This window comes from Idiotropiscis lumnitzeri, chromosome 7 (genome assembly GCF_059441095.1).
Source record: "Idiotropiscis lumnitzeri isolate Australia: NSW breed Sydney's pygmy pipehorse chromosome 7, RoL_Ilum_1.0, whole genome shotgun sequence".
Classification (NCBI taxonomy): Eukaryota; Metazoa; Chordata; class Actinopteri; order Syngnathiformes; family Syngnathidae; genus Idiotropiscis; species Idiotropiscis lumnitzeri.
The window spans coordinates 5,252,509-5,279,391 of NC_142397.1; the positions used below are offsets into that span (position 1 = coordinate 5,252,509).

General features: G+C 40.0%; 1 long non-coding RNA gene and 1 pseudogene across 1 annotated transcript in view; one reads left to right on the forward strand and one right to left on the reverse strand.

The window, feature by feature from the left end:
* The window catches only part of LOC148333192 (uncharacterized), a 50,480-nt gene that overhangs the window by 1,767 nt on the left and 21,830 nt on the right, over positions 1 to 26,883 (reverse strand). Inside the window, exon 3 of the long non-coding RNA XR_015844249.1 lies at positions 13,498 to 13,608. This is a non-coding gene — a long non-coding RNA (uncharacterized LOC148333192). The remainder of the gene's footprint in view (positions 1 to 13,497; positions 13,609 to 26,883) is intronic.
* LOC148333193 (zona pellucida-like domain-containing protein 1) lies at positions 973 to 5,251 on the forward strand (annotated as a pseudogene).

Here is a 26,883-nt window from a genome sequence, read left to right on the forward strand (position 1 = left end):
GCGATGACCCGTATAATGAAAGTCTAGACCTCACGTGCATGACTGGCTGCACTCTAATCCTGACTTTCAACAGCCATTAAGTGAGCATGACTCCATCACACACGAGGACAAATGCAACAAGTACAACAGGTTTTGTAGTCTCCCCTTGCCTCGGGGTCACTAAAATATTTTCCCAAAAGTGGGAATGGGGAAGAAGAATGAAGCCGGCCTGAATGGAGTCACGTCATCACATCTCGACATGGATGCTGACGGAGACAGCCATCCTTCATATTGACCTGAATCTGAGCTTTCTCTTCCCAGGTGGCTCAGCTGACAAGATCATCTTTCGGGACTCTTGCTCACATTTTTTTGCACTCATTTTATCTTGAATTTAAAGATGCGCAATGTACAGCTGATGAGGAGAGAGTGCATTTTCTGCGGGAACTGCACTTCAAAACAACTCTGAAGATATTAAATGACAGATTTTTCATTTTCTAAGACCTCAGAAGACAACAGGCCCTCTTCTCGCCATTGTGTCCATGAAAAACAGTCCCTCGCTTGATTGGGTTTCATATTAGCCATAAAGAGGTGCATTTCGTGCATGCACTCCAAAAAAAAAATGTACATTATACATTGTTAGAGCACGTTCGTTTAAAGAGTGTCCTGTGTCAGGTTTCCTCATTTGCCTCCAGGAGATGACCACGGAGCCCTGGTGTGACAAAAAGATAATTGTTCCCGCCAAAACCCCGCCAATGTGTCATTGACCCCGTTCCCGTCCAATCCGAAAATGGTGGTCGGGTTATCACATATAAAACTGCCTTCACAGCACGTTTTCCCGACAAACTAGGTCGAGAGACTGAGGTAGGTTAGATCCCTACACACGTTCCATAAATGGATTTTGTAGCCTAATCCAGGATGCCTTTTCTGGATGAACCTCCTTCTGAAGTGTGCTTCTCCCTCAGTTTTCTCACACAGAGGGCAGAGCGGTGGGAGATGGCTTTGATCAGCGTCCTGATTCTGACCTCACAGTGGATTGCGGGCCGAGAGGCCCTCAGCCTATCTGACTGTGGAGCGTACGCCAGACGACCCGGTGAGACCACCTTCAACCCATCTCCGAAGGGGGACGTATTGATTTTAGTTTAGACAAATGCCTTCGAGGACACCGCACTGACTTCATATATTGATTGATCTGCCGAAGGTTGAAGTTGAACATCTGGTGCAATTTCTGTTTGCATTTTTGAAGCCCTTAAATTGATTTAAATTCTACATCATTAATAATGAAGGCTTTTGGTGACATTTTGTTTTGATCAACAACAATAATAATTGTAAAGCCAAAGGAGAGATTTTTCTTCTTGGAAGAAGCTCAATTTCCGACCGCCAACCTCATGTCGCAGTTCTGTAGACAGCAAACTACTGGGGGGCGTCAGTTTAAAACGGAGTTCTGTTCAAACAGCGGTGACACACTGTAACCTGAATTTTAGGAACATGCTGTAGTATATCACCAACCTAAACGACTGCAGTTGTAAAATCATAATTTAAGGACAGTAAATGTTTGCAAGGAAAGCACTAAAAATAAACCCCAAAAATATATTTTTTTTATTACGCGCAGTTTACAACATGGGTGGGCAAACCTTTTGATTGTTGGGCCACAATGGGTTCTAAAATTTGACAAGAGGGGCCGGACCAGGAGCAGATGGATGGAGTGTTTTGGTCACCTCACCTCATCGGAGAAAAAAAATACATTTAATTTTCAATGAAACTAAACAAAAGTATACAACAATATATATGTCTGTGAAAAACCACAGTATGAGTTAACCAATAAAATACTCCTTTTTTTTTTTTTTTTAAGCCATCTCAGGGGCCGGCCAGGGTTCAAGTAATGACCAATCACGGCTCACCTGTTTTCTGAAACTGAGCTGAGATGGATTATACTGCTTAACTCATATTCCACAAACGTAATATAAATTAGAATGCCATGTTTAGACTCGCGGGCCTGCAAAGAACATTTTCTTGTAAAGAACATTTTGGGGATTTCACAATCAATACCACACAATTAACATAATTCCGACCAATTAATTATTGTGATCATGCCTTCTGTTCCGCATACAATGGCTAGTATTTTGTCAATGCATTAATAATCTTTTTTTTTTTCCGTCACAATCACAATACACGGATATCGCAGGGGTGTGCGGCACATCTGCCATCGAGGAACGGGAATATTTTCCGATTTCTCTAACATCCAACGGGTTAACGTCAGCGGTGCGGTGCGATCTTTCGACCCCACCATAGGTACAATCACCTACAATGCAGAGCTCAAATATTGCTACTCGTGCGCTTACCCGCTGGAGTATCTTCTCAACAACACCCAGGTGGACGTGTAAGTGCGCTAACACAACACCTCAGGAAGTGAATTTTGAAGGTGTCACCAACGGTGGGATGTTCTATTCCTCTTGGCAGATCATCTGCCTCCATTGCTCTGCAGGATAACAACGGCAGCTTCATTAGCACCCTCAGCATGACCTTGTTCCAGGTGCCACTGTCTTCATTCACAAACCGTCAAAATTTTGGGAAGAGTAACATATTTCATCCTTAACTTTCCAGGATGAAAACTACACCACTCCACTCATCATGCCACAGGAGGGCATTGAACTGAGGAAAAAGATCTACGTGGAGGTGGATGCGTCCAACCTGACGTCACAGTAAGAATCTTTCATCATTCGGGTTTGTCCCAGGTTCATTTGAACCTTCTGCAGAATTTAGTTTATTGATTCGGAAAGTTTGATAAATACCGAGCGGTACTGTATACTTCCTAGGTAGATCTCTTGCTTCTGCAACCACATGGCTCTTGATAGATTGTAAATGTGAGGAATCCGCCTGTGACCTGGAGTCTCTGACTCGGTGCTGGGGACCTCATTGTTTCTTCATAGGTACTTTGTGCTTCTGGACCGGTGCTACGCCTCAGTGTCCCTGCACCCAACCAACTCCACCTTCTGCTAATTCTCCAAAAGTGGTCCTGATGTAGTCTTTGTCTCAGAATTAGGGGACTAAATTGGGATTCAGGCTGACGTTTATGTTTACTCCAAAAAATAATTTGTGGCGATTTTTCCAATCGTTTTAACTTCTGGACAAAGTTTTCGGAATCTACAATTGGGATCAACTCGACACTAGTATCGAACTTCACATTGCCCTTCAATGCCAATTAATGACTACTGTCACTCTGTTTTGAAAAACATCTTCCTGTCATTAATACGCCGCCTGAATGCATTTGGGCCAATATGACGCATGTGAGATTCGCCTTGCATTAAAAGCTGCTCCATCGCCGAGTTGACCACCATCCTAGAAAACGGCGAGAGCCAAAAGGCCCGCTTCCACTTTTCGGTCTTCCGCTTCATCGAGCAACAGAACGAAAGCATCTCCACGTACACGACTCTGCGAGCAAAGCACTTGCGACACCTTTAAGGTAAGAGGGCATCCATTTCAAACAAGATGAACAATGAAACACCTCCATTTCCTGGCGGCCCATCATTGACAATCCACAGCAATGCAACAGTCGGAGGAGGAGGAGGAATGCGCAGACTACGGTCGTCCAGCAGAACATCGGCGAGTCATCTTTGCTCACCGTGCGCATAAAAGCCAGGACTGATGACGGTATGTACCCTCTGATGTCTTTTCACCACTATAAATTTAAGCAGCATTTTGTCGCTGTTCGATGATGTTAACGAACATCCTATTTGGTTGCCAAGACTGTCTTTCAAAACACACACCATTTGAAAATGAGCAAACACGACTATTACGAATGACGATCGCCGTAAATTAGTTGAAATAAACCAACAATCTTGGATAATGACTCATTTTTGCTTACCCAAAGCATGCAAGTTAAAAGCGGGATGCTAATTTTAGCTTTTGGCTGATTCCACAATACCCACGCAATGATGTTGCACGCCTTGCGTACCTTTACTAGTACCTATCATTGACATGAACGGCTTGCAAAGAAAAATGTGAATTTGGCTAAATAGTTATCGTTCAACCATCCAACCAAATTCTTCAGCTTATCTGGGTTGGGTCGTGGAGGAGGTAGTTTTAACAGGAAAGTGTAAAGTTCACTCCCCCCAGCCACTTCATCCAGGTATTCCCGCCAGATCTCGAACCATTCCCAAGTTAGCCATGAGACATTTTTAGGTTGTCCCTGGGGGCCTCCACCCTGTTGGACATGCCCGGAACTCCACACTCCCACCTTAAGAAGGCACTTAACACTTTTCTGACCATCCACAATGGTCTCAGATTTGGAGGCGCAGTTCCCAGCTCACTCGGCTCCAAATCGCTCAAGTGAGAGTTGAAGCGCTCACCTTGATGAAGCCAATAGAACAACATTAAATGAAAAAAAAAAAGCAGAGTTGCAATACTGGTGCCACTAAGTATAGAAGCAGAGCCTACTTGAACGTAAACAATGAAAAGAGACGCAATTCACTGTATTCATTTAGCTAATCACTTATTTTGCTCAATGAAACCTCATGGCTGGTTTTGGTTTTAAATTGAGTCAATCTGACTGACTCAAATTTTATATGTAGGCCAATGTACAATAAAAAGGTTTAGCATGTATTGTTAAAAAATGAAACATTTGGGAACTACACTCAGTGAAGCATGATCAGTGAGGTACCGAAGACCATCGCAGTAAATATTGATTGGAATGGTTCGTGATGGAGTTATTCTTCTACAGCGGTTCAAATTGGCTCAGGACCGAGGAAGATTGCTGTTGCTGAGAAACGATCACAACAGGAGATTTTAAAGCTTCCAAGCAGATGATTGGGAAAAGATGGATGTGCGGTGCTAAATCCGTGCTCGTTTGTGGGGGCTTTATATGAAAAAGTTGCTTTTTTAGTGCCTATGAAAAAACGACAACTTGACATAAGATTGCTATCGTACAGCAACAACTCAAATGTTCATCCTTCATATTGAAATACTCTCCTTATCTTTCCAGCAGCCATTCAGTCTAAAGAAGAAGGTAAGTATTTTTCCACCACTCTGTGAACAAAGGACTTTTTTTTTTATGAACAAATTCCACAATTTCCTGCGTGGCGAGTGTGTGCGTGCTTCTCTATGAAGTAATATGTTCCATTTTTTTGTGCACACAGCCCAGTACGGCGACGGCCAGTCTGACGACAAAAGTGTGTCGGTGGGCCTAGGGATCACCGTGGCCGTCCTCTTTGTCATAGGCATAACGGCCATTTTGACGGCGGCCTATCTTTATCAAAAACTGAAGCAACTGAGCTAGCAGTGGGTCAGCATAAGCTAAACGAAGCAGAATTTCTGGACGTACACGTGTATGAAGGAGCACTGGTTTCCGACACATTTGTGGATAACGGATGGAAATATTCCATTATTTGAATGAACCCCGATCGCTTCCTAACAGTCTGGATGTATTTGTTGATGGTATTTCGTTCAAGCCAGAGTTGACTCGCTTGCATTAGTCCGCTTGAACACCTTAAAGCATTTTGCATGTACGTAATATGAAGACGAGCATGTATATTTAATCAACTAAATACATGGGGTTGCCTTGTATTGTGTTGCACGCATGTTGCAATATCGTTTAGTAATTTTTGATTTTCACGGTGTCATCATTAGTTTGAATACTTAATCTCATAATTGTGGCAACTCCAAATGGTTTGGACAAGACTTGCTGCGGTGTACATTCGTGTTTGATTGTTGTTGGGGATGACGCACGTTGACTATTAAAGCTTGCAAGATGGACAAACAAGAGCGTGTTCCAGTGACAGATTCAAATGGAGTCAAATCACTCACTGCACGTGAGTCCTGATAGTGACACAACTGGCCCAGTGTGAGGGAAGGATCACTACTGTATTTACAGTCAAGCAGTTTTTGTAGCGACTCTCCACCAGAGGGTGTCTAATCACCATTCTTGAAAAGATTTTTTTTTAGGCCTCACCCACCGCAGTTCACTTCTACACAGAATGTACATGAGATATTTTAGCGAATGGTATACAGAGATTTAAGGAAGTTTCATTTAAAACATTTAAAGACTACTTAAATCCAATTGGAGATTTCTCATTCACTAAATGCAACCACTAGGAGAGAGCCTTATACGTTCAGTCGTAGCTAAAAAAAAAAAAAAATTATAGCAATTACATGTGTGATTATAAAATGAGTACTGCAAACGTATACAGTGATTGCACGCTGATTATCAATGCTTCAAATTCTAACAAGGCTCTCCAAAGATTATACAGTATTGCAAATTTAATATATGTAGCACTTTTCTTACTTAAGCAACTAAAAGTGACAAAGAGAGAAAAATAGGATTGAAATGAGGAGACTATTAGTTTATCAATTGGTCTAACCTTAGATGAATGCGCAATTTCTTCTGTTTAATATATCTTGTAAAGATTTCGAACAAAGTATACCTTTTTGCTGTACTAATAATAATACTAAATAAAAATAAATAAAAACAATTTTAAATCTGTGAAATATTCATATTCAAAACTGATAAGACGCAAGAAAATGCTGTAAAAAACACAATATATAAAGTAACTAAATTTAAACAATCAATCATATGAATAATATTATTTTCGATGGCTTCCAGAACTATAGGATTGGGTGACTTTTCAGGACTATTTGATGTATTGATGGTATGCCAATATTTTGTCGACAGAAGTTTAGAAAACCCACGCTGGCCGTTCTTTTTTTTTTAATTTTTTAATTGAAGCTTATTGGCGTCCCTCAAGGAGAAACACAACTCACACTCCGATGTATATTTTGTGTTGCACACCACACGTAAAACTAGATCACACATGTAGACAAGGAGAGATTGAAAGGGGTTGGTGCCACTTGAGCTGGAGTGGAGTTGGCAACGCCTTGCTCAAGGGCATCGCAACAGTACCCAGCCAGCAGACTTAACCTCTATCAACAACATTTTTGTCCATAATGGGCGCTAACCAGTGTCCTCCATCACCAAAGCCCAATGCCTTACACACTGCACTGCTGCCATTTATTTGGATTATGACTGATTTGATGGAAATGGAGATGGACACAGTGACGAGATGAGCCACTTTGTAACATGAATGGGACGACCAGCTGAGCTCGCTGCATTAAGGCAGCAGTAAATGTGCGCTTCCGATGAATCCTTCCTTTTATGACTTCGCTGTAATTTCATTAAAACAACAGGGATGTACACTGACCTTTAGATCGGGGCCGCTTTGCCCTCTAAAAGTGTTTACGGCCTCTAGGGTAGAGAATTTGTAGTGAACCTGCAGCCCGTATTGCAAACGACAGACCATATTTTATGATATTTTAGCGGCCGACTCCTGCTGTCTTGTCATTGTGAGCCGCATTTGAATGGATGCCATTAAATACTGTCACTTTCATATCTGCCAGACAAGGGTGAACAAAAAAGAAAGAAATACTGTTTCGTGGTCCTTCTTAGCTTCTTTTGTTCGTTTCGTTTAACGGGATGAATAATTGTTCTGTCATATCCACTCTAATTAAAAGGCACATGAGTGTGTCTGTAGGCTACGGTGTAGCTTGAACAGACAGCACTTTCATGAAAAATGGATGGAGCAGCTGTAGCCTAGTTTAAGGCCGGCACGTGAACATGAAGAGTGCCATGACTGCATAAACATGGGCGTGATGACGGTGCATGAAATAAAATAAGTTAAAAAAAAAAAAAGAAGAAAAAAAAGCGAAGCGTGGATAAAGAGAGGTGGGCAAGTGTTACGGAAGACTGCTGAGCGGGCAAAAAGCGTTTGAGGAGGTCTGGTAATTCCATTAACCTTTTGTAATGAGGCAGAGAAAGTGGACGGCTGCAGGTAAAGCAAAATGTCATGTTCAAGTCATCACAGAACTACTGCACATCCTCAATCGACTGTTTATGGCTAGCCTATCTTAGCTAACCTTATGGTGCGAGACTCTTCGCTGGCAATAAACACCAGAAAAGACTAAAAATAGGACCTAAATAATGGCTACTAGCGAGCCTCCTTAAGTACGGAATACTGCAAAATCAATAAGCTGACTGAAATGATCCAATTCTTTATTTATGGGGGGAACAAATCTCCAGAATATAGCAAATGACGTTACTTATAGACAACGAAATGGGTGGACAATGGCAAATTGCGCCCAAAATCTATTTACATTGTGACGCCTATTGAGGGTAGCAGAGCGCTCATGCTAACAGTAAATAAAATGTTGGCATTTGTCTCCTTGAACCAGTTAGATTTATCCACCACACTTTCTAGCAAATTAATTTTCTAATAAACACCACACAACTTAATATTCCTACTTTATATAAAAGGTTGGAAAAAAAACTTAAGATGAACTACTTGATGGCTTCCTGAATTGTGTTTCCTGCTATGACGTAAGCTAACTCCATAGATATTTCTCTCTTTTTTCCTAAAAAAGGAAAGAATATAACATTGTAGTAACTAGTGCAGTTAATTTGAAAGGGTGGATGAAAGCAAACTATCTTAAAGTCTCATAGTAACAGTATGAAAAAGCTAACAGCCAAAGGTAACTGTGGTATTTAGCTTCTTTAACACACTACGAGAAACGACGAACTTAGCCACCACAAAGCAAAATCTAACATTTAGTAAATTGAATCTAAGAAAGTGAAACTTTGTCGTCTTTAAAAGCTAAAATGTAAAAAAAGGTAAGCCCTGACGACAAGCTACTTGCTTGCATCGTGTGGTTACTGCTAACTCAATTGCCATTTTTAAAACAAATTTTAAACTAGCGTTTTGTTTTTTGTTTTTGAAACAAAACGGCATCTTATGTGAATATTGTACTGTGGTGAATAATGAATTTAAACCAAACAATCTTTTCTCCACATCTGGTGAGTTTGATAACAGTGAAGCACTTGCATTAGTCAGATTTGCGAATTTATGAGCTATTCAGAGTGGCATATTTGCCAGTAAATTAGGAGGCTGCCATTAAAAAAATGGTTTACAAAATGGGGGGGGGGGGGGGGAAACATTAGCATTCTTTTCACTCACAATATTTGGAGTGTTGTATTTTCATCTATTTTTGTTAGAAGACAAAATAAATCACTAAAACGTGGAGTGATTGTGTAGTGCATGTTGTGAACTAAATAATTCTCATACATCCACATGCACTGCCATTAATAAAAAGATAACTCCTTGTCGTAATCCAGCTTTATGAAACAATAAATGAAGAACACATTCACACTTATTTTACTAAGCGACCTTGAATACATGGCCTTAACCAAACCGGTGAAAAAAAGCTGTGAACAATGAATCTGACATAAAGATACATAAATCACGCAAGTGACTCACTGTGGTGACCCCTGACAGGAAAAAAAAAACAAAGTTACTTCTTCAACGCAGTATCACAGTGGAATGGTGACGTAAGAAAGCTTTGGTCCGGGCATATTTATTTGCATAAGGTGTGAATCAGTTTAACATGGAAAGAGTGCAAATTTTTCGGTTAATCTTCACAGACTGGTCCATTTAGCCTAAAATGGGATGAGTGTGTTGCACGGTAAAATTCAAAAAACGCCAGGTTGTACATGACACTGTGCCAGTGGCAGCTAATTCATGCTGAGCCTACATGAAATATCCATACATACTATTTGTGAATATTCAAGATAGTTTCCGATTTTTTTTTTTTTTTAATTTCTCCATCAAAAAAGCATTTGGCCATATAAAATGAAAGCCCCAAGTTTAAAATGACCGACATCTCCGTTATCACAACTGCTTGTCTGATGTTTTCTGATTAACCCTTTTGGCACGGTACTTTTCTTAGCTCCTTGCACTCACTTTTCTGGCCGATCGAAAAGACTGAGTATGGCAAACAAATGTATTAAACAGACTGGTCCACGTCAGCATGTGCGGCCCGTGTGTGATAAAACAAAGACACACAACGTTTCTTGTGCGAGGCCTCCCGCCAATAACTGCCTGAGTCAATTAAAGTGCGCGGTCGCGTGAGGCACAACAGATGTTATGACTTATTGCAGTCGCTCTTCCCTTCTCAACCATGTATTTGAACAGGAACTGTGATAATTCTGTATTTTGGACATTTTTTGATGAAATTGTTGACTTTATTGTATTGACAAAGAAAATCACTGTAAAATACAGACCAGAGAACTAAAAATAAAATAAATAATGGAATTATCATTTTTATTTGACTCTTCACATCAGGCTTGGCCCCCCTTGCTGTCCTAACTGCATGTCTTTGCTATAAATATTACCGTATATACCGACATATAAAGTCAGTCAAGACAACTTCCATTTCATGCGAAACCATCAGAAGGCAAAAAGTCAGTAGATCGCCTTAAAGTGTTTTTTTCTTCTTTTTATTTTGCACTAATTGAGATGTTGCACCCAGCGAACCACTTTGGACTTGTTTTTTATTCATAGGAAATTACATTTTGGCTTACTGAAGTGTGAAATATGTTGCAAACTGTTCCACATAGTTTGGCTTTTTTTTTAATATCGTGCCTGCTGAGATTCATTGTAATGACCCCAGACAAAGAAAAGACTGAAAAACAACTGCAATGTCGTTTCTTTAGCAAGTTTAAGCATGGCCACAATTGTGAAATATTATGAAAGATAAATGTTTTGGGACTATAATCACAATTTTGTTTGATTTTAGAATTCACCTTTCTCCCGCCATAGCCTCAAAATGCTGAATGGCCAATCAAAGCACATAGCCAGTTGAATTTGTCAGAAACCAACATCGGTCAAAAATCAACACATTAATCAGCATATTTGAATTATTAATAAAATTATGGTATGCTAGTTAGTTCGTTAACCAGAATGATTTGACTATTTTGATTTGGTGCACCTCATTTCCTTTTATCATATTAATAATATGCGTGCCACTTTCAAAGATTTACTGGATGACCATCCACCTGGCAACCATCAGTTGCAAATTTCCTTTTCCTCAAAATGTGACAACATTTCAAATTAGCGTGCGAGCTGTAGCTGGCCCACAGAAAGTAGGTTTCCCAACTTTGGTCTCAAGCATATCGGTGGAGCAGCATCTCCCCGATGAATATAATTTGCCATCAACAAAAGGGCTCAGCTGTTTTAGCAAGTGAATGTTATTAGAGTAATCTTGAGGAAAGGAGGAAAAATGACTTGTTTTTGCCAAACAGGTTGCAAAAATTGCAGAGTGTTGAAAGGGTGCCACATGTTGCTTTTTACTATTATTCCATGAGCATATTGGCAATAACAAACAATGTAGAACATCAAGTGGCGTATGCTATGTGTTTGCGCCTCTCGGGCCCCCAACAGAACAAGCTGTTATGGCGGGTTGCTGCAGCCGCACCGGTTGCCGCGTTACATTTGCATGCTCATTTGCACATCAAGTGGACAGCGAGCATCATTAGCATTCATGTGAAGTTGTGCGTTTGTCCAACCTGACAACTAGTAAGCTATGTGTTGCTCAGCCGAGACATTCTTTACGTGCTGTGCGCCTTACCTGGTTGTAGAGGCTTCTTTTGCTTGTTGCTGGGTAATTGCTTCTTATTGGAATGTGATACCCAAGCAGTTATTAAAAGAGGTACAGTGAAACAGTTGAGGTCACACGATGAGTTGAGCGAAGCCAGTCGATTTGGGCGCTTCCTCCTACCTGCGACCGTCTACAAAAATGCCAAAAGAAATAAACCCATGCACACAGCTCCACTACGCTTCGCGTTAAAGGACAAGATCTAAGATTTTTCACTAACAAGGTCAGTTTATATCTTTTTTTTAAATCAGAAAACTGAAATAAGATTTTTTTTTTATCTATTCATTTTGGAGAAATTAGAAAATAAGTGTCGACTTGAATTATCGCCTACTTTTAATGAGTAATATGGCCACACACCCCTCCGCTCTCTCCATGTCTCGGGGAGAGTCACAAAACGGACTGATTACAAACTTTCCAATGGAAATCATCGTTCTTTCATTACTTATAACGTCCAAAAACGGTGATCAATTGGCACCAAAATTCACATGGACACCCCTACCTGGGACCACTTCAACATAGCAAAAGGATTAACCACTCTGTGGTTGATTTATATGAGAATGAGGAAATGTGGAAGCGAGCAGAGGTACATACATTAAGCGGTTAGGATGGTGCATCTTTGATGATCACGGCGAGGACGCATGGCATAAAAGCACCAGTTGGGGTCTTTTCAGACACTGAAGTGGAAATGAGTAGACATGCACATTTATTTGAAGGAGTATTGGCTCCAGTTTTTTGACACAATTGCAACGCACCGTTTTATTTTTGGAACGTAACAGCTCCGGGCTATGCGTACATCACTCAAAGTTACGTTCCAATACGGTCACACTCGGCTGTGGAGTCGGCCTCCTCGCTGGAACTTTTTGTTCGCTGGACATTGACACTCCCGAAGCGGCCCCACGATGCGCACCATTCAAGAAGAACATTTTTTTTTTTTTTTCGCAAAACCAGAATCTTGCTGAGTTAACACATTCTGTGAGGAAAAAAAAAGCTAAAAAAAAAAAACGCAGCCTTCCCAGGCAGTGTAGAAATAACGAGACTCCAATCAGCCCTCGTAATTATCACGAGAAGGCATTGATCATTCTTTAAATGCACAAGGATTTTGATGGCATTCCCTATCTGGTCCTATGAATTGCTGAAGCGTTAAATCCCTTGCGTGTCCATCAGGATAGCTCAACAATGTAATTAATTGATTGATTACAGTATTAAGATAAGATAAGATAAGATAAGATGTCCTTTATTAGTCCCACAATGGGGAAATTTGAGGTGTTACAGCAGCAAAGATATAGAACGTAATCATTGGTTGTCCCTCGTTTCTACAGGTGATTACAAACCATACCCGCAGTCGTGTGCCTTCTTCAGGCTGCCTTTACAAACAACACAGAGATCATGGGGGGGAGGAAGAGCACCAGAATGTTAAATCCCTCCAAAAAGGAACTAAGCTTGGACTGGATGAGCCACTCTACGGCATACCTGCACCTAAAATCCTCTCAGAGGCTTTCTCAGGACCTGTACTTTAAGTGCTCACACGATATAGTTGGATGAATGAAAAAAAACTAAATAAATAAATTGGAAATAATGTCAAAGCTAGTAAACAATCTAAAAATAATTAAAAAAAAAAAACATTTGAGGACGGATTAATTTTTTTTAAAAATTATTTCATTTTATCATATGAACTATTTGTTTGTTGTGAATGTTGAGTTGCTAGTCACTACGACATTAAAACTCTAAAGAAACAGTGGCGTGATTTTTGTTTGATTGATGACCAGTCTTATCTGCAACGGCCATTCAGGGCCTTTCTGAAAAGAAGGTTTGGTACACATGCCGGCATTTAGGAGCAGCAGTCAGTCAAGACAGAAAAATGTTTTGTCCTAATTCTGTTTAATGTCATCACTATATGTTTTAATGAAGTACAATATTATGTAGTGTTATTTTTCCCTCATTAAAATTATAACAACTCTGTGTCTTTTTTAGGGCGCTGGATCGGAATCAGGGCCCATCCCTCCCCATGCACCCTTTAAAAAAAAACCTGAAAGAAAGCCTACTTACAGCTGTGATTTCAGGAATTCCAGTCATCAATCAGTCTTTCATGGATTTTTAAGTCATACATTCCTTTCATAATCGAAGTAGATTTGGCGCATTCTCTCCGCCGCACACGCCCTGAAGAAAAAAAAAGAAGGCTGAACACAGCCAATAATCAGCAAGTTTTATCATGCAAATTGGAGTAGTACAAACATACAATATACACATTTTCATTTTTGGGGAAAAAAAATAAAATGAATTGTAAGAGGACATTTAACAGACTTTTAATCTGCATGGTGCACCACAGATGCAGCAATCCTTCCCCTCGAATGACCATTTCATTGAGATTCTACTATTGCGCTGCTGTGAATAAATGGCCTTTTAGAGTGATACAAATGCCAGCATCAGCCTGTCCCACTTCATCTTAACTTATTTGTCTAGCTGTCCATCGTCCTTTCAGCTCTGGGCTACTTGTTAATGATTGATGCGTCACTTCTTAACGTGATGGATGAACAGCCCGCTGTAGGATGCGACAGGCTTGGGTTACCCAACCGCCCAAGTTCCCCCTTTCCTCCAACCCTCCTTGCGTCCACTGGTGGAGGAACAAAGGCACATTCGACAGAAGCTCCATCAATAATGTAGAGCTGAGGGGAGGAGCCGGAGTAAAAGCAGTGGTACAGTTGTGGTGAAATTTTAATTTACTATTAGCTCAGCGACTGTACATGAGTCACAGTATGTCGGTTGAAGGAGAGGTCTCTGTCATGAGCGGGAAGTGCTTGGTTTCTCGGTAAATGCTCTCATGGATCTTGAATTTCGACTGGCATATTTGGCTCATACTTAGTTCCGGTACTAAAATTTGCTTTCTTAGCAGCATCACACAAAAACTATATCGAGTTATGTTCTTGGTGGGTAGATTTAGTTGCGATCCAATACCAAGTAAATATCGGGCCAGCGTCACCAATAATATCCTCGTTTGTGATACTACAGAATTTGGGGATGATTCTACACCAAATAAATACAGGGTCAGTATCACCGATACCATTATTGACAATGCGACTGGTATTTGATACTGCAAGATTCCTTATTGATATATACAAGTACATATACATGGCGAGTATGGATAATACCATAAAAAGTGCGGATTACTGCAATATTTAGTATCGCTCTGACACCAAGATCTTGATCTTCATGTCCTTTGATTTTATTTATTTTTTTCTCTAGGCAGGAAACATTTTAGGCAGTTTATTTTGTAGATAAATTTAAAATATTTGCTATGAACCAAGAGAGGGGTAACAAAATAATTTTATTTAAGTGTGCAAAATTATTGAAGCGTCTGAAGGATCACTTCACTGCATGTTTTGTGAAATATTTAAAACATTTATTTTGGGGCCTTCACTAAAAACAATAGAAAAATGAAAGAAAATGTGACATTATTAGTGTGCCTTTTTCTGACTTTGAAAAAAATATGCTGAGTAAAATGAATGTTAAAAAAGTAGAAATAACTGAACAAACTCATAAGCTAGATTCATTTTTTTAAAAATGTATTTATGTTGCATTAATTTATCCCATGCCTTAATTGGTTTACAGTAAATTAAAAAAAAATAATTGTGAAAATTGCTTGTTTGATTAAAACTACTTATCACTTATTGATGAATTTGTTAGAATTCAATTAGTCATCAATAATAAAACATGAAAATGAGAATATTCAATTAAACTATTTTATGTATTTATTTTAACCGGGTCTTTAAATGACTTAGCCCATTGGTTGATTTAAAACTCAAATGTTGACCCTGTCAGGAGCACAAAAGCTGTACACTCCCGAGTTAGTGGACAGGTGGCACGTGCAAAAAAAAAAAAACCATACATGTCCTGTGATAAATATGTCACGTTATATTTGTTTGTGTCAAGTGTGACGCACACTGCCTTACTTTTGCATTTCCAGTGACATGTTTCTTTAGTTTCTCCCTCAAGCAATTTCTATGATAATTGGTTTTTCGAAGCTCCGGCCTAACTCGTGATGTGTACACCTACTCCAGGTGCTGATGTGATCATACCTTTCTAGTTTCCCCGGTGTCTTTTTTTATATCGTGACGCTAGCGACGTTTGCACAGACACAGGGACAAGTGAGCACATACAAACAGCTGGCTGAGATGCCCGCCCCCAATTTATTGGTGGCCACCAGGGACCCTGTGGGGATTATGGTTCATAATTCATGGAGGAAGGAAGACACCCATGAAGGAACAGGCCTCAGGCATGGCGAAGTTGAAACGGTCCCTTCTTTGTCAACTACAGAGGAAACTCTAAAGGGCAACACATCAAAAGATGCCCAATTCAAAGTTCAATTACATTTTTTTGAAACGTTACAAAGACAAAAAAAGATGTATGTGAGATGAGAGAGCTTTTAGGACAGGGGCGGACAAACGTTTGCACAGTGGGGCCTCATTCGCTGCCAGCTAGCCCAGCGAACACAGATAACGGACATCTATAGCAGTCAATGGCAGAGAAAGTTTTGATTTCAATTCTAAAAGAGACAAATGGGCCAGGTTATTCATAGAGGAGGTTAAAAAAAAAGTTACACACAGCAGCTAAGCCTTTCAGTCTGCTAGCTTAATGCTAACGCTAATTAGCATGTATGTTGCAGTGGTATAATCAGCAACACACTGAAAACAAAAAGCGCAAAAAACATGTTTAAAGACAATAACTGCACTTAGTCAACCCGCCTGCAGCCCTAAAGTCAGCTGGGAAAGGCTCTCGCTCATTTGTGACCCTATTGAGGACAAGAAGTATAGAAAATGGATGAATGTTGCTGTCAATAATGATTTGATAAAGCCGATGGTTAGCGTGGAATGAATGAATTCACCTTAACATATTTTCTAAATTGATTTTTTTGGAGCAACAAGACTCAAACATCAACATACATTAGCTGAGCCAGGTCGTCACTGACAGAAATAAAACATGCTTCTTTGGTGTGAAGAACACATTTTGCAGAGGTCAATAATTAAGCAGACTGAGTCAACAAACTCCCGGAACGCCCAAAAAAAAAAAAAAAAAACCCCGACTGCGACAAACACGATTGCGGCGCCAAAGGTTTTTTGATAAATCCCCTCGGTGTAGCCACACTTCTCCCTTTAAATCCCTGCCGAGCCGCATTTGCAAGACTTTGATGCAGCGACGAATGCTAATGGGAGGCAGGAGATGAATTAAATTACGCTGCATACTCTGGAACGCAAACTTCTTAGCTGTGACTTATGATGTTGCCAAGGAGCGTCGTTTAGCTGCGCCGTGCACTTTTTGGTGTCACTCTAAGCATTTCAATTATTCCAACTTCATCGGCAACAAGTTTTTTTTTGCTCCTTGTTTTCATACAGTAACTTTTTGTTTGATATTTTAATGCACTTTAATGGAGGCCGATACAAAATGAAGGGCCTTCGCAAATAGCACTGCTAATGTTTTAACATAATCAAAAGCAATAGCAATGTACAGCAGTTCACAAAGGCGAATAACCCCTTGACATTTTTATAATTATCCTTTTGTATCTTTTAATGGGTTTTATTTCCTGTCTGCTTAGAATAACCCAGGCAACGAAAGTGAGTACATTGAGTTGCCTTGCGTATGAAATCGGCTATACGAATAGAACTGCCTTGTCTTTCCTTGCGTTCACCCCTCAGTGAAAATGCTCAAATTGGGCGCAGTGCAAATCATTCATATTATAATGTCTCAGTTGCCAGGAAGCCTACTGTAATGCACATTCTTCCAAAAAACAGTGGCCAGGCAAATGTTGTCTTAAATTTTCAAATATGTTTCAATTCTTCATAGTAACTTGTGAGCTACAAACTGGCATTTTTATTTATTTATTTATTTATTTATTTATTTATTTTTTTTTTTAAATCGGACAATGCACATTAATCAGTGCAAGAAAGCATTTGAGTTTGCAATGTCTGTTTCGTCTTGCACCTTCCCACCTCCTCTTAAATGCATAACTTTCTCTGCGAGAAGGAGAAAAAAAGTTAATTGAAGTCAATTAAATTCATAAAGGTGGCTCGTTTACTGAACTCTGAAAGCATCCATGTCCGCTCGAAAAAGAAAAGAAGAGCTCATTACCATACAGCCAATATTAACGGTTATTGAAATCTTGACTTTTTAAAACCACGTTAAACCATCAAACGGGTAATCGGCCCATGCCTAGTCTGGGGTGCACCTTAAGGAATGGATGGAAACGTTTCCTTCTGCTACAGTATCAAAATAGTTTTGTCACTCCGTACGTTATTCTCCATGAACCAGCCGAACTCCGTTGCGGCCGGACTGAGTGTTTTTCGTTTCATTGGTTTATATTAACGAGTGAGTGGGGATAATTTCCGCAGCATTCTTACGTGAAGCATTTCCATCATACTTACAAGCTCTGATTATGGCTCATTAGTGGCCATTGATTACTTCCTGGAGTACACGCCATCAAAGTAATTTTGTTCTTTGAGTAGCGTACATTCCCGACATTATGCTAAGTGTTGTCTTGCAAACTGTGCATTACGGTGATGGGAAACAGGAAGTGATTATTTATGGATGAACGAGATTAATGGCCGCGGCAAAGGGAAATTTGTAGAAAGAACATACTACCTTAATAGGTAAGTGCATTAGCCAGTGCTATTTACAGCAGATTATTTGGTATTGCAATATGCTTTCACAAAGCAGAGGCAACAGTATGCATACATTGAATCACAATGTAGTTATGGAAATGTGCTACTCACACACACACACACACACATGCACGTACAAACACGCATACACACACAATAGTATCATAAATAACTCGACTTGAAAGAGACGGCTCTACTCACTCGCAACTCATTTACTTGTTAAGGTGGGTAATCACGCATGCACTCGCAGGTGCAGATGTGTAGCCGACAGATAAAAAGAAAAAACACAGAAGGAGACCGTACCACTTAATTATACAAATATATCGTGGGCATGTACAGATATATATATATATATATATATATATATATATATATATATATATATATATTTATATGCTGCCAAACTATTGATAGTCAGCCTTTTATACGAGAGCTGAAGCACAACAAAGATGCACTGGCAGCACGTGTAATTAATTGACAGTTGGAGTGTGAGGTTTCAAAGCGCGTATATAGTGATGCAAGAGGCGAAGTAGGATGAGAAGATGGAGAGTGTCGGATGGGGGTGGGGGGGGGGCAATCGCTGAATGTACCTTGCGGGAGGAAATCACTCATGTTGATGGAATTTAAACAAATGCTGATAAAGACAGACAAGACAAATGGAGGGGCATTTTTGGCAAGAGGTTTGGTGCACTTTGAATTTGTTTTTGAGGCCACCTGATGAATGCAGGATGACTCGTCTGCAGCTCAATGCGCTGCAGTGACACAGCAAAAAAGCTTTCTCAAAGGAATCTAGGGTTGAATTCGGTAGAATGTCAAGGTTGGAATTTTCAAAGGCCGTGTGTATGTGTCTGCGCATGTGTGAAGGCCACTTTAGTTTTGTTTTTATCGTGAAAGTTGTTTCAGGGGTTTTTTTGTTTATGATTGTTGCATACTTACGGTTTGTCATTTGATTATTTATTGTTTTTAATTTATGGCTTGCAGTCCACTCCCAAAACAAAGGAGCTGACCTTACAGTTCCAATATTTTTGGATGGGTATAAGTCTATTTTAAATAAATATTTGCTGTAATTATGACTTGTAGGTTTTGGGATAGACAAGGGGTGGGCAAACCTTTAGATCGGCGGGCCACAATGGGTTCTAAAATTTGACAGAAGGGCCGGACCGGGAGCAGTTTTGTGGAGTGTTTTGGTAACCTCACCTCATTGGAGAAAAAAAAATACATTTAATTTTAAATGAAAGTGAACAAAACCATTCCAACAATATATATGTATTTGGAAAAAACACAGTAATTAAATAAAACATGAACAAGGTTTATTCATTACATTATTTTCAAGTTCAGCAGGCCGGATTAAAACGTTTAACGGGCCATATGTGGCCCCCGGGCCGTAGTTTACCCACACCTGGGATAGACTAAAGCACGTTTTGACAAATTAGAGTTAAGTTGCCGTCGTAGGAATGGAACTCCATCGGAAACCGAGTAGCCCCTGTAATCATACATGTAGTAATAGTATTGCATCACACCAGCTTTCTTTTGGAACAAAATCTGACTTAGGTACGGTTAAATATGACAACAAGCAAATATTCTGAGCTACGAAACTTTCAGAGCAGATCTCGACACACCTCTCATCACATCATCACACGATGATCGATTGGGATAATTTTTCAGAGACATCCAAGAATAGGGATTTTGCTGAATTTGATCATGTTCCAATTCCACCTAGTTAACCGTACGTCTGTTTCACTCTGAAATTATGACCACAAACCCAACTCAGGAAGTGCGAATGGTTCATTTTGACAGTGTGAGTTGCATTTTTAAAAACTGTTTATCCCTAAACTGAATAAATATATGAGCTTTTTGTCCTCAGTCGGCGCTAAACTTAATAAACAATCTCCCTTTTACATGTTTAACCAAGACCTGTTTTGCATAAGTAACTGGGGGCTAAATAATTATGCGCGTTCGCTTCCTGCCTGCTTCTCACTCTCGCTAAAATAGTGCAGGCCCCCCGTGGGAGTTGGCGAGGAGGGAACCCGAAAAGCGAGAGGCGCCTTTGCACAGAGAGCAACTCCCATGACACTTTAGTAGCGGGGAAAGGGGGATTTATCCGGAGAGATGTGAGATCTCAGCATCTGCTCTCCAGCTATGCGGAGGAAAACGCTGGAAGCAAAGCGCATCACTGGCGTTTTGATTAAAGATTTATAGCCTTTCAGACATGTTTTCTTTCCTTTTTGAGCAAAAAAAAAAAATCTCCTGCCATTTGCAGACAGCAGCTTAAGGTAAGGGAGTGGCTCACGTCTGCATTGTTTCAGTGTGGATTTTTCTCCACGCCGATGCAGAAGCGAGGGACATCACAACAGGCTACAGTATTTACATGGTCGCATGCATTTGCAGCTTTTTTTTTGTTTCGCGCCAGCGAATGCATAAGTGAACTTCACTCTCTTGCCATTCTGAACAAAATCGTACAAAAGCCTCCATTCAGGCGCATTTGCATTCAAACTGGAGATGTTTACTACACTGGCTGCAGATCACAGTCCACTAATAAATGAGCAGTTTTTAATCAATACAAATAATGTTTGGAATTAGAATTATTGTATTGTGAGATGATTTTAGACCCATAAAGCAGATTAATAGGAAAACATGAAGCAACTCATTCATATGAGCATTTGTTGTCCTTGTCATTAATTATTGATTTTACTAACTTGCTATCGCACAAAGAACAGAAGACTCCCTATACACTGGAACGCTGAGATACACTTCGCTTTTTCTGGAATGACGACATTGCTATAATAAAAGAATGTAAAAAAAAAAAAAAAAAACACTACCGACCAATTGTGAAAAGAATAACATAGCTTAAGTGATGTGAAAAAAACACATACAACACCATTTTTGTTGTGACTTGTCTCAACATACAGCAATTAGACTTAAAAGTCTTATTCACCTTTGAAAAGTCAAATAAGTGCCAATCCTTTCTTTGCAAACAACTAATCATGAGACTAGTAAAGAAAAGCAGAGTGATGGGAGTCACGGTACCTCAGGCGGCTGAGAGGATTTCGAAGTCATGCGAAATTAGCAATATTGTTCTGACAGTTACCTTTAGTTCCTCTTTGATTTTTAATGTACCGCACATCGCAAAAGAGAAAACTTCCAAGTGCTATATTTCGGGGTGATCATAACCCTACTATGAATATGTCATGTTACCAGCATAGCTAACGTCATCTTGTTTACAGTGCTAATGCTATGCTAGTATTGCTAGCACTGCTATTTTGACACTGGACAGTGTTCTTTGGGAATATTTCTAATAACTACTTGTTTTCATAATCGCATGATATTCTGAATGGCTATGTTCGTGGACGTCATGTCTTTATTCAGACTGGAAGCTATATTCAAATCTTGCTAGCAGTTTTAAAACGGCAAACTACCCTTTTAATAAAGGCAAATGTAAAAAAATAAATATACAAAAATGTACGACGCACAACAAAAATGTGGGAGTTTTTAAATTCTATTGAATTGCAGTGAGGAGAACGGAATGTGCAAGTAAATTGAGTTACGAGCAAGGTCACGGAAATGATTCAACTCGTAAATCAAGGTGCCAATGTGCTACTACTAGCCAGTCTTGCGAAGCTCTGACATGCTTTTATTTCATGTCTGTACAGCACACAAAGCAATATGGCGCATGTGCTTCTGTACTAGTTTTTTTTAATGTGACGTTTAATGTAAAGCGATTTAGTGGAGCCTCAGGCAAGACTGTGTGACTGCTCTTCATAGCATTAGAAACGAAAGCGTTGGAAAAAGAACATGAACTCAAACATGTTGATCTTTATTTATCCAGTTCTGCCATCTAATAATATATAGTTAATAAAAAAAAACATATTTTGTCACACTAGGTAATTTATACTTAGCACTAATTTTCCAATTGACATTGGTTGCATCTTTGCTAACTGGGAAGATTTTTTTTTTGTCTCGGACTACCGTCAGTTTGAGAACCTTTATGGTGGTCAAAACACATCTATGGGAAGTTTCTCGAACCACGCAGCAGATGCTCTGCTTCTGGTCAAAACACAGACAAACATCAAAACAGAGGGCCGCCCTGGGACTCAGCATCAACAAAATCTAAATCCAGAGAGCGACAAAGATTTACTCCAACTCCAGATTTGGTGAGCATCATAATCTTCCGCTGTGTGGTTTTGTTGTTTTGGAAAACTTGCAATGGATAGCGCGCTGGAGTTGCATGATGGCTTCCAAACTTTTTGAAATGGGGGTTAACTGCCGTTGGGGACAGAAAAGAAATGTCTTGCTAGGCAACCATTTAGTAGTTTTGCACCAATTGGCCATTCATGGGTAAGAGATCAATTCTCACAAAAATTACAAAGTTTGAATAAATTATAGTTATTAGTACAACCATGAATGTGTGATCATTGGTTGGCTTTTCTGACAACGACAAACGACTTGCTGTTGCTAGTCGAGACCCGGACAGTCAGACATCTTATGGGCAAAGTTATACATCTCAACCTCTACTAGTTTGAATGCGACAAATTCTCATTTGCATCTCATGCAAACTAATATTTTTATACTTCTCATCCAACCTCAATCAATAACACTCAATCTTACCAAGCGACTTACTCGAATTAGTGTTTTGAGCAAAGATAAAATGGAATCGACACATTCCAAAATTAAATCGCAACAAGTGTGTGTGTGGGGGGGGGGGGGAGTAAAAAGTACAGATACTGTATTAGTGTAAAAATGTAGAGAGAAGTACAAAGTAAGGTGAAAAATAAGTACTTCACTAAAGGATAAAGATAACCCCAAATTCTTCTTAAAGTAACAAATATTTATGACTTCATTACTTGATGCCTCTGTATGTGGGCTTTTTGAGCAATTTTAATTGTCCATATGTGTGAATGTTGGTCTATGCATGCCCTGCGGCCGGCGACCAGTCCAAGGGTGCACCTTGCATCTTAAAAGTCAGCACATCCACATCCCTCATGAGGATAAGTGCTACAGAAAATGGATGCACAAAGATTCCGTTCCATAAGCCCTACTCCTGAGAAATCAGCAATTGAAAAATGATTGTAAAACATCTTCACCTAAATTATTTTGGGGAGCATGGCGGGCTAGACGCCACATCACCGGAGACCCCAATAAGGACGTGATGTAGAAAATGGATGGCTGGATGTTTAAATAGGCCCAATAATGACTGCATTTGCTATCATTATTATCCATTTTTATTTGAAAGGAGTGTGGAGTGAAAAGCCCCCGCAAGCTCTAAAGAGGCAGCGCAAGCAGGGCTGCTTTATCAGTGGCAGGTTCTCAGGCATCTGCTTCTCCAGAGGATGTCAGTCAGATTGTGCCCTGCAGCCTCACCATTAATTGGTCTCCATGTCAAAAATGCAAAGTCTGCTCTCAGCCATTTTAATTCCCACCCTCCTGGTATGCAAGAGTCCCACCGCCACTCTAATAATGTCATCGCGGGTAAATTCAAAAGGATTCACGCATCCTCCGGTCAAATTTTTTCTGTATTGGAGGTCAAATTGGATTTAGTGATGTTTTAATGAGTCGAGTGAGCAGGTTAAATCATTTGGCTCTTTCATCAATTAGCCAGCATCCCTCGTCGCTAAGACAGTTTAAAAAAAAAAAAAAAGTCAAATCATATTAACGGTGCAGTCAAACATTTTTCTAAAATAAGTGCAGCTGACTCACATCAAGCTGAGACCAAAGTAGAAGCATCCCACAGTTATTCATTACTGGAAACAAAGGGGTCTTGCACAAAAGGGCATCACTGTTGCATGTGAGGAAAGTGGAAACTCTGGACACTTGAAGGAATGCCAACAAGTTGGTGGTAACATCACAGATGCAACGCCATCTATCTGGAGATTATTACTCGATGATGATAATATAAAGTGACATTAGGGTCAATATTGGGTCTTGTCCTATCAACGAGAATAAGACACATTTCGTCTCGTTTGTCACCAAGTTATTAGCTTTAGAATGGTTCATCTCCTGTTTGGCTGGGAAGACATTTTGTATTAGCCTTGTATGGTGTTCCACAGGGCTCCATTTTGGGGCCATTGCTATTTTCACTGTATTTGTTCCCCCTTGATCCCATCCTTCGAAAACATGGTATTTCCTTCCACAGCTATGCGGATGACAATCAGATTGATGTCCTGTTACTCAACGTTTGTCCTGTATAGAGAAGAGAAAACTGAATTTCATTGAATTTCTTAAATTTCAACGAAAAGAAAACAAAAGTTATGGCGTTTGGTCCTAGTGGTCGTCTATATTCCACCCTGTTGACCTGGGGGTGGCGTCTTATCTAAAGCAATCAGTTTCGAACTTGGGTTTTAATTGGGACAGTGATTTTAAATTGGACCGGCAAATCAGTGACAGCACAGTTAAGCATTAAGGCACAGCAACAGGATACTTTGTGAGCAGCTATGTTGAAGAAGAGGTCGCAAGAAAATGGTCCACTGCAGTCAAGGGGAGAATATGGACTATAATACTGTAGTGGCCATAGCTAAACCCAATCAAACAGTGCAAGCAAACGTTATCAGATGTGCTATATTGGCAACTGAGAGCGACAAGAAGTTAGGCCACTGCAACCAAGTGGAGACTATGGAGCATAATTCTGTAGCAGGGTAACTCAATGTTAGCATGTGTGTTGGAGGGACGCAAAGAAGAAGAAAAAAATGAAATATCACTCACTCACTCACTCTCACTCTCACTCTCACTCTCACTCTCACTCTCTCACTCTCTCACTCTCTCACTCTCTCACTCTCTCACTCTCTCACTCTCTCACTCTCTCTCTCTCTCTCTCTCTCTCTCTCTCTCTCTCTCTCTCTCTGTATCTCTCTCTCTCTCTCTCTCTCTCTCTCTAGCAGCAGCAGCAAAATGGAGTCTGTGGAGTTCAATACTGCCATGTTGTGAGCTAAAGCAACAGCAACATCAGCATGTATATTGGAAAAGAGGCAAGGAGGAGACAGAAAGTGAAAGAAACACAATGAGTCGGAATCATAAAATATAACAAATGTTTTCAACAAAACAAGGAAATATGTGTCAGGAAGCTAACATAAATATATTTAATGTGAATGTGTGTATGTACATATAATGTTCAGCCAAGCAGTCGAACATGTTTTCTCAAAAATGTTACATGGCAATTAGGTTGGCTGTAATGAGCTCAACTGTTTAAGTAGTGCACATGAATTTTGGAATTTACATTCTTTGAGGATCTTCATCCAAACCATCTAGGAAGACGGCTGTGGTTTCCAAATCTAAGAAATAAGTAAACATCCTCAAAATGTAATCAAAGAATCGATGTATAAAAAGTATCACTGACATTTCTTTTTTTAAGACGCTTTTCTCTCCCCAAAAACAATCAGCGAGACAGAACATTCCTTTTCATAGTTTTGTTTTTGAAAGGAAATGAACAGCATTCCCATTCGACTCGCAAAAGAAGACGTGATGTCGCAATCAGGCTGCACTTTTGTCAGGTGGAGTGCACCCTGGCTGTCTGCACACAAAGAACAACACAGAGGCAACGCTCCAGAAAAAAAAGACACTTCTCCGTGCCGAGGGTAATCAAACAACTCACTGAAAAGTTTGTTGTGAGTTTTTTCACGGGTTGAACTCTCCCAGGATGACAGACGCTTAATTGGATCTCTTCGATGAGAAAGATTTGGAAGGTGTTGCTTTGAAGCCGTGCACGTGAAGCTAAAATAAGACGGAAAGTGCTTCCCAACTATGAGCTTGAGTTTTAGCTTCACGCTGGGCAAGAAAATACAGTCCCTCCGGGAGGCTTTGTCAAGATTAACAACACGAACACATGCAGTGGCGGGCCGTGCATTTGCTAGCTGGGTCTTCAGAGAGGATTTACCTAACTTAATCCACCTCTTACCACCGCAACCACTCTCGCGGCGCAATGACAGAAACCATCAATACGATACAAAAACACAATCTAACTCCAACTGTGCCACATGCATCAGTTCAGAATGATTACTGTTAGTGTTGCCAAGTTAATAACCGGTCAAAATAAATAAAATACTTCCGTTTGACCAGACGCTACACCGCCACCGATCAGAAAGCAGCATGAATTGAAAATACAGACTTCTATAGCGCTTGTCTTCATTAGGATCTCAAGTTAGATGGTGTCTACGCCAGCCGACTCTCTCCAACACACCCAGAACTGGTCGGCAGCCAATCACACGGCACGTTAACACAAACGCTCACTTTTACATCTTTGAACATTTTAGAGTCTTCCATTGAGCCAAACATGTTTAGTTTTTGGAACATGGGAGGAAACCTGAGTAGCGGGAAAAAAATCCCAGGCAAACATGGAGAGACCATGCAAACTGCAACACAGGAAGTCAGGAGTCGAGAATTGAATCCTGGACCTCGCACCTGCTTTTTAATTGCAATACAGGTTACTGTCAAATTAAACATAAAACAAAGAAAATCACAGATTGTTTATTTGCAACAACCACATAGTAGCTTCGACGTAGCATACAATGGGAAAGCCATAGCCAAACACGCTAACCATTAGCATCTGTATGACAGTGTTGTTACATTTTACGCGTCGGATATCTGAACACAAATGATGCAACCGATTACAGAAATAAATAATATAAGCAATAATCACTGTCATATAATCTTCATCCTCCGTGAAGAACAAATATTAGTGTTGTACTGATGAGACCAAAGAGGAGTTGAGAAACCCCATTAAAAGTGTATTTGTCTGTCGTATTGGCTGCAGGTGATCAAGGTGCACACACCAAAATGAGAAACATTTACTGCC